This window comes from Ambystoma mexicanum, chromosome 4q (assembly GCF_040938575.1).
Source record: "Ambystoma mexicanum isolate Mex_15411 chromosome 4q, UKY_AmexF1_1, whole genome shotgun sequence".
NCBI classification, from domain to species: Eukaryota; Metazoa; Chordata; class Amphibia; order Caudata; family Ambystomatidae; genus Ambystoma; species Ambystoma mexicanum.
The window spans coordinates 24,374,199-24,389,882 of NC_090928.1; positions in this window are offsets into that span (position 1 = coordinate 24,374,199).

The window sequence follows — 15,684 nt, forward strand, 5'->3', positions numbered from 1 at the left end:
CTAGGTCATGGCCAGTGATGAGGACATTGATCTCAAGAGCGTGAGCAGGGTGAGAGCGATCGTTGATAAGGGCACATTTAAGGGCAGGGTTGGGAGTGAGCTTTATGATGGACAGGGAAAGATGAGGATTGATGGTATGGCTTGTGGGTGAGGTTAAGGTTGAGCTAGGAGGAGGGGTGAGTTTAGTACTGGGGAAAGTAAGCAGGGGTGGGGGCTGGGTAGGGTGAACCAAGGAGGGCTGCTGGAGGTCTGGTTTCTGCTGTAGGTGAGAGGAAGGTGGGGAAATGGGGGTGTGGGAGCTAAAACGGAGGTTTCTATGGTGTGTGGTGATAGGTGTGCAGAGGAATAGATTTGGCTCTGAGCGTGCTATAAGCCTGGAGAGCCTGAGTTGAAAAAGGGACTGACCTCTGGCTTTGCCATGTGGTAGCAAGGTATGGAGGCCTTTGTAGTGGGTGTGGAATTTTGGAGCTGGTGAGGAGGTGGCGAGGAGTGTGTGTAAGTGAGCGGCAGTTTGGTGTGCTAATGAGCCAGTAGGTGGCTAGGATGAGAGTTAGTGATAGGGTGAGGAGGTGTAAGGTGACGGTGCCATGTGTGGGTTGGCGAGAATGTGAGTGGGGAGATCTGCAGGTCGTGGTGGAATACATTTGTACATTAGGAGTACAATCACTTCCTGAGCAATTCCGGGCTGACTAGGCATGGTGCAAAAGAGAAAAATCTATTTATAACAAATCAGGGCCAACTTGGCACGATGCAGAGAAGAACAATGTATTATTTTTAAGCAGTTTGAAAATGCTTGGTGAGTAGCCGCTCCTGAGTAAGTGCTAGCAGGAGGGTGGGTACATGGGCGGTGTGCATCACAATGGCTGCATGAGGAGAAGCTATTGTGCTATCACAGGAACCTGAAAACACAGTTCAGTTTACCGGGAGCCATTAGGCAGAGTGCTAATGCATAATGTACGCTAGTTACAAGTTCATGATACATTTAGCAGACAGTACGAGTTGTGCTCGTTGGTAGCCAACAAAGTCATATTAATCGGTGGACAGAGACATAGATGCAGCGTTGCACAAGCGTGGATGAGTCGATCATTAGGCAGTACTATACTGGCTTTGAGAGGGCTCAGAGCGCACCAGTGGAAGAAATAGCAGGAACAGAAGTGATGCAGCCGATTTACTCACAATGTTTGTAAATAGTCAGGGGTAACGTCCGCCTCGTCCAGCCCGGCTCTGACAGGCTCGGGACAGGGTAGCCTTGTGGGTATGGCCTTGGGGGAGGGCCGGCTTTTCGCCTGCTGGCAAATTAGGCTGGATTAATGCTGCGGCACGGGCCAATCAGGATCCTGCAGTGTTCAGGAGGCCGTAGCTATGGCAGCAGATCAGTGTAGCGTTGCTGGAGGTGATGAAATGAAGCAGGCAGACATTTTGCATTGAAATACCTCGATTCAGTGAAAAAAGACATCTGCTGCTCTGGAGGTGGTGTCGCTGATCATAGATGAAGGTCAGCGCTTGCATGCAAGTGGTGAACAATTGCATGCGGTCTGGACATCTAAGGCACTGGAGAGCTTGGGCACATCTAATAATTTCTGTAATAGGGCTCACTCTCTTACCTCACAAAGGTGAGTGCCTAATGTTGGTAGGGGCTGCTCCTGGAGGAAGCTCCTGCTCCTCCTGGGACACTAGTGTTGTCCCAGAGCTCCTGGGTAGTTGGGGAAACACTCTGTTTGAGTGACAATATGGCATTCCATACTATCCAGCCCCTTGGAAAAGGTTTGAGGCCCATAACCCCCTAAGAACAAAGGGAAAGAGAAATGGAGCAGGCCACCAGTACCATGCACTTAGTAAACCTCCTTGCAGTCATGGTGTCAATGGGGGAAAATATGTAAGTAAGGGAGTGTATTGATATGATAGGTTATTTAATACCCAGAGGTCTCTAAGCGCGGTATTCCTCTGATTTTGATGAGGGAAGCTGCACACTGGTAAAGAGACATAGAAAAAGAAAATCACCATCCAAGTCTGTGAAAGATTTGATTAAACAGATTAAGGCTATAAAAAACGTCATGACCCCTTACCATAAAATGCTAAATGTACTGTTTGGGAACATCTAGAATAGTATGAACAGATATTGGCATTATTCAGATTGAAGATCGATTAAAATAATACAGACTTCGTAAAATGGACGTTCTCGCCTGAGTTTTCTAGTTTTTTCACTGGGCTGGAAGATCAAAATCACAGCAAATGGTCCTCTTACAAGGTGGCCATTTTGAAAAACAATTCTTACAGAAATCCCAAAGAATCACGCAAGGCAGCATCGGATTTAATGTGTGCTGAGGATCCATCTCCTAGGAAGTTTGTTCAAGAACTCAAGCGTGCATTTGCCCAGATTTCTCGGTGTGTCGATACAGAAAGTCGAGACTTCAAAACTACATTCTCCAGTGCCCATCCAAAATGTCCAAAATACATAGTTACTCAGTGTGTGATTTCAATTACTCAAGAACTCTCAAAGAGGTAATCACGCAGGCTATGAGGGTCTATGAAGTACAGAACCCAACAACACCTAAAAACAAAGAAAAGAACCCCAAATAAATGCCAGCTACAACACCTTTAAGCTAACTGAGGTGAAGTACTCCTCAGTTAGACTTAGAGACAGGGGAGACAAATACCTATTCCTCTACTGTAAAGGTACCTAACAGCCAGATAAAACAATCTGGTCAAAGACAATCAGCTAGTCTTACACCTAGTATGAAAAATACATATAGCACAAAATGAGAAACTTATGTAAGTCCTTGGAATTTAGGCTCAAATCCTATCTTAAGCTACACATATGTTGCTATTACAGAAATAAGTACTTGGAACCCAGGATCAAATTTCCAGGGAAATCCAAGCCAGAAACTTTCCAAGGTGAGAAGCCAATCACCACCTCCTAGGACTAATTACCAAGAAAATTACCCTCTACCTAGATTCCAGGTTAACAGATCACAGTACCAGAGTGAGTGGAGATCCAAAAATCCATACGATTGTTCTCAGTACTAAGCCCCTGGAAGAGACATTTATCCTTCTAGAGAAGAACAGAGATATGACCAGAGATGACCCTGTAGTTCAGAAAGTGGAGAAATAGTCCTACAGCTAGAGTGAAGGTCAAGCCATTGACAGGGATCATTGGTCAATTTATGAGATCCCAACAGGGAAGTCCTGATTCTAATGCTCATAGACTCCTTGGCCAGAATGAATCAAAAGGTCAGGGTGGACAATGACTAGAGGAAATAGTTCCAGTTCAAAATACACAAGAAGAGGAAAAGGGATAGCTGACATAAAAGATTTGCCAAGCCTTTGAGGAAGCTTCTTTAGCCTCACACGAAAATACCCTTGAGTTTGCTGAGAAACTGGTAAAGGCCGATGATGAACCCTCTTTATTGCTTGAAATAAAACTAATGAAAAATACAGAGAAATTTAGTAAGGCGAAAAATATAACTATTAAATTTGAAAAGACGATAACTCTATGAGATGAAACCCAGCTTTACTCCTTTCCCAGATGTAATGACTACTCCAAAAGAATTCCAACAAAGTACCTGAATGAAAAGTCAGTAACAAAGAAACCCATAGGCACGAGACCCAGAATGAACAAAATCCAATCATTTTGTCAAACTCCAAAACAAAAGGGTATTCCTTCCACTTAAAGTTTGTCTAGGCCTCACAATCCAAGCAGTAGCAGTATCCTGAAAACCGCAGAATAGGAGAAAGCCCACGGTAAAATGTTAATTTCCAAACAAGCCCACATGAACCACTCTTAATACTTCTGAGTGCCATTCTGTTTTTTCTTCCATAATTTATGACAGCAATATGCTAATTCAATTAAATAAACATTTCTGGAATCTGTGTTTTCAGATACACAGTTCAACATGCGGCATAACTAGTTGGCATATTGCTTCATAAAGTTGTCAGTTTTTCTGACTTTAATAATTCTTGATTAATGTATACAATTTGAGTTTGGTGTCACGTTGAATAGGAGACTCATAGCTACAAAATGTACCCAGTTCCGTATTTATACCTGGAATGGTTCCAAAGTTTTGATTAAAACATCCTTTCCACATGTTATGTGTTTAAACAATGGGAAATACATGCACTGTAATTCGACTTGTCCCAAGCCCAACACATGAGAACAGCACTTTGTGAGGTCTTGATTAATCAGGCATGTTTTTAAAGGCCCCATTGTTCTCATTGCATCAGGTTTCGGTCAAAAGTGTCACTTTCACTGGATGTGTTTGCCTTGTAAATCTGACCATCTGGGGCTCTAGATGTTAATCTTTTCTGAAGACCACAAAATATTCTTTGTATGTACGTTTATTTTTATAGTAATATCCCCCTGGAAGACGTCCAAAGGGTAGGGGGCTAGCTGGCTCGGAGTTGAACTCAGGTCAACTTGAAGTCAACACAATAACAGGCTGTTGATTACAAGTGTTATTTTAACCAATAGAACAATTTCTTCTCTCTCTTCATATATATATATATATATATATGTCAGAAAAGACTGTTTTCTCTGCAGTCCGTGGAAAGCACTCCCCCATTAGAAAAATGTTACTCCAGGAAGCCGGTGTTCTGTGTCCAAACAAATGTTCTTTATTAATTAAAATTGCGCAGCATATGGCTCATAAAGAAACCCACTAACATTGTGGTCCTCCCAAAATGTATGGCCCTTGCATAGCAGAATGACGCGTTTCGCGGTTACCTCACCGCTTGTTCACAACAAGTGATCCATGTTACCAGTACTTTAAAATAGCTCATGTGGCATGGTTTTAGGCAAAGAAAGAGGACTCACTTTAGCGTGTGGTCGTTAATTTTCGGCCATCTTTACATAGTCATGTCCCAAACATAGACATAAAAGAGGGACTAATTGGCCGTAATTCCAACTCTTTGTACAATCATCCCTTATCTACTTTAGTGGAACCTCTGAAAATAGTTATAATTAATATTGGTTTCCCCAACATACATAGTAATAGCACAATGCCTATACAGTTATTACGTAGGGAAATACAATATACAGAAGTACATAAAAGCAATATGTTGTTGTTCACATTGCTTCATGCTTTTTATTTTTTCAATTGTATCGTCTGTGACCTTTATATTTATGCAGTTAGTATGCTTTTAACTTTATTTATAAAGTAAAGTGCATAGTGCAATTCCATTAAAGTGCATAGTGCCTATAAAGTGCCACATTATAATCTACCATTAGACATTCCTATGTAAACATTAAAGTGCACAGTGCTTTAAATGTTCCTATGTCCATGAATTAAAGTGCCTTGTGCTAGCTGCCATAGGCCACACTTATACTTAGACATATCATTTACATAAAACATCAGTTGTTCCTATAGTTTAGATACTAATAAAAGGCCTGCAATACAACTTTTTTTATTATAAAAGCCTATTTTTTTAAAAAAACAGAGTTTTCATAGATTAGGGGCCTGGCCATTCCAGTAAAAAGAGTGAAAAAGAGTTTGCTAAAAATATATATCCACGCTTCTCCTCTTTATAGCCTATCTTCACCATGCATATGTATAAACTCACCAAAATTTGTTAAAAGAAAAAATCACCAAAGTGTACTGCTCTAAAATTTAACACCCCAACTGGGGTAAAAAACACCAAAATACCAAGATTAGCACCATATTTTGTTATCCTAACTGCAACCAGAGAAGCTTAGACCAGGTCACACCCTTAGGAGAAGTAGCCAATAGAAATTTATAATTTTAAAAGTGAAGGGAAACAGATCATTTTCTCATTGGAGTAAATCCTTAACCAAAATTATTTTCAATAGGTGTGTCCGCCTAAAAAGGTATACATCTCTTCATCTATGTTATGTCCTTTGGGACACTTGGTCTCAAAGTCTATAATGCAACATGTCTCTTTTTGACGGAGTGTCTTTTCTCTATCTCCGCCTCTCACATTCTGCTCAATTCTGTGAATGCCAAAGAAATGAAAATCCTCAAGATTGCTATGATGATAGTCATAAAAATGTTTGGCCATTGGATAATTCGGATCTTGGTGTAAAATGGCCCTCACATGTTGCTGAATTCTTATTTTAAGTTTACATTTGGTGCTTCCTATGTACCATTTTTGACAGGTACATGAAAGTATATACACCACATATTCAGTCTCGCATGTGATTCTATCTGCACTCTTGATTGAATCACCTAAAATCGGGTGTATATAATTTGAACAACTCTTGGCATATTTGCAGATGTTGCATTTAGTACATTTGTGGAAACCTTGCTTCTGTTTCGACAACCATGTCTCTTTTGTGGGTTTTATCTCTTGTGGTAGGAAACTCTGGACCAGAGAATCTTTAAGCGAGCAATTGCGTCTGAGACTAATTTCTGGAAAAGTTTTCAAAATGGGTGCAAGGTCTTTATCTGCTCGTAAAACCTTCCAATGTCTTTGTAATATGCGTTTTATTTCAGATGTTTCGTTGTTATACGTCAGAATTAATCTTGTAGCATCATTGTCTTTATTGGACTCATTTGTAGAGCGAGTTCCTGTTAGCAGGTCAGATCTTTCTTTCTTCCTTGCTTTTATGTATGCTTTGGCAATGACCTTCTTTGGATAACATTGACTCAGGAAACCCTTTGCTGCCATTTTACTCTCATTGTCGTAGGCCTTCAGGGTCGAGCAGTTCCTCCGAATCCTTATAAACTCACCATATGGAATACTCCATATTAGATTTTTGGAGTGGCCACTCGTTGCATGCAAGGGTGTATTTGTACCAGTTGGTTTCCTGTGTAGTTCCGTAGTCAAGGTTTCATCCACAATTCGGAGATTCACATCCAAGAAAGTTAGAAAGGTTTTACTATGTGTTTCTGTGAACCTTAAATTGTGGTCGTTGTTGTTTAAAAGCTTTACAAATGTTATCCATGCTTTCTCCGATCCTTTCCATATTATAAAAAGGTCGTCAATGTACCTAAGCCACAAAACGATGTTATCAGTAGTTGAATGATTTTCTTCTGTCCATACATCTGAAGCCTCCCATGCTCCCATGGTCAGATTCGCATAGGATGGGGCAAACGTTGTGCCCATTGCTGTGCCTTGCACTTGTCTATAGTACTCGTTGTTAAATATGAAAACATTGTTCGTCAGACACAAATCGATCATCTGAAGAATCATCTTAGTATGTTCCAAGAAGTTTAGAGATCTGGTGTTCAAAAAGCTTTCGCAGGCCTTTTTCCCATATTCATGCCCTATGGATGTGTATAGGGAAACAACATCCATAGTGGCCATGATGTAATTGGTCTGCCAGGGCATGTTTTCAATGTGTGTCAGGAAATCTGTTGTGTCCTTGATATAAGATGGAAGAGAGGACACAAAAGGAAAAAGTGTCTCATCTATAAATTTTGACATGTTTTCGAGGGCAGAGCCCATTGAGGAAACTATCGGTCTGCCTGGAGGTTTCTTAATGTCCTTATGGATTTTCGGAAGAAAATATATCGTCGGAATCACTGAGTTTGTTGTTCTGAGGAACTTACAGTTATCCTCAGTAAGGATCCCTCTTTTTTCCCATATTCCGAGGAAGTCTCTTAATTTGTTTTCTAGGGTTTTGGTAGGGTTGCCCCCGATTTTTTCATAACATTTTTTGTCATGTAGTTGTTTATAGGCACTCTTGATGTAGTCTTCTCTGTTCATCAGGACGATGTTCCGACCTTTGTCCGAGGGCTTTATTATGCAATTGCTGAGAGTCTGTAATTCTTTTATTGCCGTTCTTTCCCACATTGTTAAATTATCTTTGTATCTAGCTTTCTTTTTCTTGCGATACTGCTTAAGATCTTCGATGACCAATGTCTGGAAGGCTTCGATGTTATTTCCTAAATTGCTAATAGGGTTGAATTTGGACTTAAGTTTGAGTTTGCTTTTCGCTGTCCAATCAGTTCTAATATCGTAGTCTTCAAGATCCACTGCATTGGTCAAATCCGTGGCGTCTGAGTGAGTCCCCTTCTCTAGTTCTGCTAGATCTGTTAGAGCTTCTAGATCCCTGATGGTTATTATTGTTTTTCCGCTTTCTTTAGGTGTGCGCCTATTTGCACATTCAGTGGTGGCAAAAAACTTTTTTAGGCGTAGCTTACGCACAAATTGGTCAAAGTCAATGCGAGTTTCTACATAGTTGAAGTGGGCAGTCGGGCAAAAGTTCAAACCAAGGCTCAAAACCTTCTCTTGATGTTCAGAGAGAATATGGGTAGATAGATTGATGATTTTCAGACCTTCGTCTTTGGACATATCATCTATTTCCCAGAGCGCAGCAATCTGTCCGGGATATTGCTGGCCGTATTGGTTGCCCCTCTGCCCCCTCCTCGTTTTGCCCGGCCGCCTCTGCTTTGTCCCCGACCTTGTTTTTCTCCTTTTCTCCTTTTGCTTGTTTTTGTTTTTTGCCATCCTGGCGTAACAGTCTCATTTCGTCTAAAAAATTTAGGCGTACAATTGGTTCATCACTCTCACTCATTGTTGCATCTGACTCGGATTCAGACAACTCCAAGTTGCCTCCTTTCCCACTAGCTTCCTCAGATATTAATGTTTTCTTCATAGAGATATATATATATAGTTCTGAGGTTAGGACTGATCTCTTTTTGTTGAATACTGTGGATGGCATGGGGGCTTTTGTGTGAAAGTAGTTTATAGAGTGAGAGCCGCAAAGGGGCGTATACTCCTTTTTGCCTTGGCCTTGGTGGTCACCTAGGCAATCAAGCGGAAAATGAATGGCCTAAAAAGAATCTACCAAAGAGGCCTCTTCACTCTTTTGAATGCCTGACATGGCAGGGGTTAGGAGGTCCTATATTGCAGCCCTGCAGCTTTATGCAAGTAGAAACTGGCAGCACTCCTTATGTCTTGTAGCTGAAGCCACACAGCTGGACTAGAGAGAAGGCCCAGACAAGGTTGGGGCGTGGGACCAAAATGCAATGCAGGACAAATAAATAAGGGCGTTGCTTTGAATTTAAATTGGTAATTTCTGCAATAATGCACAGTTAGCTGATCAAGTTGGAAATATACAATATGCAGCCATAATATTTTCCACCAGAGAAAGTAACGGTCTGCGTCATTCTTGCATTCATTGCATATGGTATGGAATGGAGAGCATGAATAGGGAAATTGTTGTTATATTTATTATTGGTGCCAGGGTGGACAATTACTTCTACATTGACAGTGCAACATCTTGCCATATCTACATTTTCCTGTGCCATAATCTCACTATTTAAGATGGAACGTGGATTGAGTAAGGGATAATTCATGATGAATGGGGTGGCATAGAACTTTGGGACTCCAGGGTCTACTGACCTAGCCTAATTTGGTATTGTTGTGCTTGCAGGGCACTTTTTTGTGATCTTTTGCTGCATGGTATTGACAGAGCTCATTTTCATTTGATCCTGTGCTCTTTGCATGTGGCCTATTGTTGAGATGTGCAGAGATTCTTTGTTTAGAAAAGTAGTGTTGGCAGCATGCTTGGATGAATGGGTCTGTCTGTGCTCTTCCTCTGCCATGCAGATGTAGACAATCTGATGCAATTTGTTATAATCAACTGGTTTCCTGGCACTCTTGCAGCAGCAGAGCCATTTGGGCATTGTGTCTAGTCTTGAGAGGCTCACCCACAAAGATGCTTTGTATTCTCTTCTGGCAAAGCTTACTGATTGTATGTGTTGAGTCTGAAATGTATACATTTTGAAATTCTTATTGTGCTCTGTTCCTTGTGCTATGGTAGTCCTGAAATTGGTCTTTCTGCTTCTCTCCCCTGCTCACTGTCCAAGGGTCACCCTGGAAACTCCTCCCCCCAGCTTCCCTCTTCCATTATTCAGATGCAACCACAGAACCCCTGACACTCTTCCCTCCTTGCCTCACTAAAGGTTGTTTGCTCCTCCACCCCGACCTACCACTCCCCACTTACCGCTCCTCCTCTGCCACTTTTTTCATTCATGATAGTGGAATTGACGTTTTGCACACATCAAGTGTGTAACGCCAATTGCACAACCATTAGAGCGCCCTTTCTTCCTGGGAGAGCTGGACATAACTTCTCTAGGGGCAGGGTAGTAACTGGGCACTTCAAAGGGAACTCTGCAACATAATCGGGAGGTCTCACCAGGGAGATAATTACTGGAGTTCTTTCAATCCCAGGTACACGGGAAGGGGGTATATACTATAGCTACGGAGAGGAACTGTATGGGGGAGGAGGGTCTAACAATCTTGAATATTCCCAGGCTACACTTTTCCTTGAATCATCTTCATTCAACAATCTTCTTGAAGCTGCTTATAAGATTTTGCAGGAACCTTTTTTAGGGTATGTATTTCCCAATGCTCCGAGGCTCAGGGGTGAAGATAAGGACTTCCTATATATGGAATAAAGGCACAATAACCATATACTCAATGACACGTCAGTCGTGAGGTTCGATTTGCGAACAAGTCTGGTTTTATTCAAAAGTATCTCAGTCGGCCGACTGGGTCTCAACGCCTCACAACGTGTGTTCCCAGACACTGTGAGACGTGAGAGAGAGCGAACAGCGCTCAAGCAGTCATATATATATGTATACATAATACATCATACTTTGCTAATGCTATTCGACCCACCCTTATACATGTCATGCGGGCTTGGGTTCAGTAATTGACAGTTATGAAAAGTCTTCATTTAGTCTAAACATGAGTTATTCTAGCAAAGGTTGCAGAGACAGTTTTCTGTTATGAGGAACATGGGGCACTGGCACAGGGAGGATATCTTGTTCTTAGCAGAGAGACATTCCATACAACGTTATCTATTTGCTGCGGCTCATGAGCTAATGGTCAGACAGTTCTGAGGCACAGAAAATACCATCCTCCGTGAAGGAGCACCACTAGTTGCATATAATTCATGTTTAACTGCCTTTTACAACAGCGCTTGTAAGACAAACGGGCACCTGGGCTACTGATTAGGCGTGGCTCTTGCATAGCTTCAAGGCCTGAGTGAGAGGGAAACAATGTATTTCTGCACGGCTCTACATTCCTGTCTACATTAGCATTTCAGAGTTCAAGCTGTGGCCTCGCACTGTGTGTGGATCTGAAGCATAGAATATATTTGCCAAGCGTTACAAAAAGAAAGAAAATGGCTGGCATTTACAAAATGGACTCCCTATGGTGTGGTCACATTCAGGTTTTACAGTTTGTAATGTTTGTCACATGATGCGATTTGCTTCTGGCCAACATACTATTCATATCATTCGAGCTATGTGATTACTTTTTCGGTATAACAAGATGACCCCAGGAGAGTGGAGGAACAATAACTAGAAAATGGGTAGACGTATGTTGTGCACCCTAAAGGAGCGGATGCGCAAGAGAAATGGATCTGAGAACTCACCAAAAGGACGGAGGTGAACCAGGGCAGCATGGCCGCAAAACTGCTACATGATGAAAATGTAGAAATGGAATCCACGCAGAAAGTGCCAGAGTGATTTTTATGTTTGATTTGTTTGTTTGTTATTGGTTATTGTTAAGTAAAAAATGAATAACAAAGAGTTTAAAAAACAAAACTATGTGGTGTGGTGATGGGCAAGAAAGGGGGTGCTGGCAGGACCCAGGTAACATGTTGGGCAAAGTGGTAGGGTGAGGGTGGAGTAGAGTGATATAGATCCTCTTGCCTGCCTGGTTGGTGGGGCGCGTGGGCACTGTCATTTGGGAGAAAATACTGGTGCAGCAGAATTGAAAGTCTTTTTTTAAATCTTTATTTCCAGTTGAATGATGCAAAATACTGTGTTCTCTCTGACTAATGCTCTAATCTGCATTTAAAGCAGCCAAAAGAGTCTATGGGTGGAGTAAAAAAAAACACCCATTTTGCTTTCCATTACCCAGTGTTGTTCTTGTTTTTGATTAGTTATGCAACATAAAGAATACAAGCAGTTTGGTTTCATTGAAAAAAACTGTCCAATAATTTTGAGTCTTTTCTTTATGCGCCAGGCCAAAAGAGACCACTTTTTATGTTGCATACATTGCTAAGGCATAATTCGTTTTTGAGGTTTCTGCTATGCAATTTTATGGTACCCCTAAACCTTTTGCTTTTTCCTGTCAGTTTTCTTGGTGGTGGTATCTTATTTTTGTCATCAGAGGGACTTCCACTAGAGTCCCCCAGCAAATGAAACCCTTTTTGATTGTCTGTACTATATTAGCTCCTATGGCTCCTAGCACAGGGGTAGAGGGGGTGCTTTTTATGTACCCAATTTAGGCCCAAGGGTGATTATCTCACCCTGCAATGGTGTTGGCTAGTAGGGCTGTAGGCTCTTTCCACTGTGTGGAATTGGGATGGAGACATCAAGCTGCTCTACGGAATTCAGCATCATGGTGCAATTCAGCAAGTGGCAAGTGCACTCACCACGAAGACATTTTGGACAGACTGGAGATGTTCAAATTAGCATTGTTCGAAGGCTCAACAGGTGTTGATACGAGAAAGCATCTATTGGACTTCAGCAGTGAGCTGTAAAGCTCACCTTGTATCCACAGGGACTCCTCTGGACTGGACTGGGACACCGCTGGGCTCTCTGCAACTTCCCCGGACTTCGTTCAGCTGGGAATCAGTTCTAGGAAATAGGAGGGATGTTTTAGCGACTTTCCTTGTCTTCCCGAGGCCCACCTCCCAGTCTTCCCTTGCATGCTTTCCCCTGGTTTCGTAATGCCGCACTCTCCGTCCTGCCGAGCTAGGCAGAGGCGCGTCGTTGTTGGCTTGGTCTGCCGAGTTACTTCACTGGCGTTAACCTGGAGTCCAGACCGGCTGCGACTCCCCCTTTTCAGGTAAGTCTTTAGAGTTCTTAGAATAAAGTCTATGTTGAAGATTGTTCGAATAACCTTCTTCTTTTATCTTGCAGAGGCTGACGGAGAAAGCCGAGGACGACTACTGCGTTCAAGAAGGTAAGGATGTGCTAGTTGCGGCGCTGAGAGCGTCCTTGTAAGTGAGCTGACCTGTGCTTTGTTTCTTCTCAGGTTGTGAAGAATTCCTGGAAGCGACGATGGAGTGAAGGACAGAACGCCAAAAGAATTGTTCGGAGTGGCAGAGACCTTCCAGGTGGATGGTAAGAAGTTTCTAATGCTTGCCTCTTTCGTCCTGAATAAGTGGCAGAGGAGCGATGGAAAAGTCCTCGAAGGCTTCTGCTGGATGGAAGAGCTGAGCAGGTAAGAATAGCAAAGTTCTTCGGTAGTTCGCCCAAGTAGGCCAGGATAACCGAATAGGGACCCTCCCTGTGATGCTCCATTACATATGTTGAAGGCAAGGACGAGTCGAGGACGAAGCTGTCGGACCGGGATCGGAAGGTGTTCGGGGCGCCCCTGCAGAAGTGATTAGAGACTCCTCCGCAGATCTGTACTCAGCCGATCCCTGATCGACGAGCAGCGGCCAGAGAGCATCGAGGTGAGGGTCCTGGAAATGAGGCAAATTTAGCCAGACACATGGTTGTGACGATCCTTTGTTGCTTAATAGACGAACAGATGTAGAATCCTCTACTTTGCAATTACCGATTAGGGAAGTGCCTCCCAAGTTTGTCCCAAAAGTAGAGGTTGCTGCCGATGGAGCGATTCCAGCGCGAAAGATAGAAACCCATTATATCGCACAGTTTGTACATGTTCCCTCTTCTAGGCAAGAAGTGAATAATATAAAGCAGACGGTCCCTGATATTAGGAAAAATCTGGCGGGGTTCTATAAGGAAATTGAATCCGTTTTAAATTCACCTGTTTTTTACACTGAGTGACATTGATTTTTTGTTCCCTGTGATTCTTCCTACGGACATATGGAAGCAGATTAGAAGTATAAATGATGCACCAATGTTAGGCGATACATGGAAAACTTTGATTAGAGTTGATAGTGAGAGAAAGGCTGGGGAAAAGCCTCTGCAAGTAATTTTGACTTTGCCTTTGCAGATAATAGGAACATTGAAAACATTAGTGCCTGAGAAGAGAATAGTTTGGGATAAATTGACTGCTTGCTTACAAGGCAAATCGGAAGGAGCGACAGATTATTTTAACCGGTTTGAAGATGTATTTGCAGATTTTAGTGGTCAAGATCTAGTACTGAACCTGGGAAGAGATTATTTGTTGATAAGTTTGTGCGAGGATTGTTACCGAAAATTCAGACATTAATAATGACATCTGAAAGTGCATGGCAAGCAAAATCACAAAGCGAAGTATTACATATGGCCCAATATTATGAGAACCGAGTAAATTCAGAAAAGGATAAGGGAATAAGGGAAAAAGGAGATTTGAAAACCAGAGTGTTATTACAACAGGTAGCCAACAATAATAGAGGTGGCGGGAACGCACTGTCTAGAGTCCAATTTGCATTATTATCCAATATGCAAGGGGGGTCCAATAGGTATAAATCAATGTGCCTATTGTAGACAAGAAGGCCATTGGAGAGCACAGTGCCCGCAATTACAGAATAGAAATGGGACTATTTCGAGAAGACCATTTAGAGGTCGTCCAGGAATAGCATGTCAGAATAGAAATCAGGTGAAGCCACAATTTTCAGGATAATCAGGTTAATCAGAATCAACAATGGAACACCATGAATGGTGGAAATATTTTTGATAATCCCTCCAATGTATATTACTCTGGAGACTTTACATCTGACGATGTACTGTTCCCCTAGGACAGCCCGAAACAGGGGTTGGAACCAGTGCCTATTCTCGTTCACCAGAAAGGGCCCTATGTAAAAATGAAGGGTGGGAATAGGGAGCACATTTTTCTAGTGGACACAGGTGCACAAAAATGTTCGATCGACCATCAATGGGTTCCAAATATACCACTGTCAGGGCATAGGAATGTCTCAGTAGGGTTCTCAGGTACGCGAGTAAATAGTCCACTTTCACAACCAGTGCCAATCACACTAGGTCCATTTACTGAATCTTGCCCGTTTCTTTTGACGACAAATTGCAGCTAAAATTTGTTGGGATTGAATCTATTGAAGAAATTGAAAGCAGTCATTTATTGTTCTCCTGATGGAGTGTACTTGATGATTTCGCCACAACAAACTCCCGTATCGCAATTTGTATCCATGCCATTACCGACTGAATTGAGTGAAGTGCCAGCTTGTATATGGGCAGTGAACGATAATGATGTTGGATGTTTGAAAGTAGAACCAGTAAAAATTATTTTGAAGGAAGGAATTACATTACTGCATATTCCGCAGTACAAAATTTTGAGTGAGGGTTGAAATATATTGTGTCAGACTTAATTGCTAGAAATGTAATTGAAGAGATTTCTGGTACTGTTTGCAATAGCCCAATTCTTCCAGTTTACAAGAAAGGAGGTAATGATGTCCCTTACCGTTTTATAATCGATTTACGTGCGGTTAACAAAGTAGTTGATCCCCAATTCCCGTTATTCCCCGATGTAACCACGATTTTGACTATAATTCCAGGCTTCCGCATCACACTTCAGTGTGATTGACTTGAAGAACGCGTTCTTTAGTATTCCCGTACATCCAGAGAGTAGATATTTGTTTGCTTTTTACATTAGAAGGGAGCTCATTCATATTCACACGTATTCCACAAGGCTACACTGAGAGTCCAAGTATTTACCATAGAGCATTGAAGGAACAACTGGACATACTTGAATTGCCGCCAGGGTGAATATTGTTACAGTATATTGATGATCTGCTTATAGCAGCAGACTCAGAGGACATTTGTAAAGAGAGCACTGTCACTTTGTTGACAAATT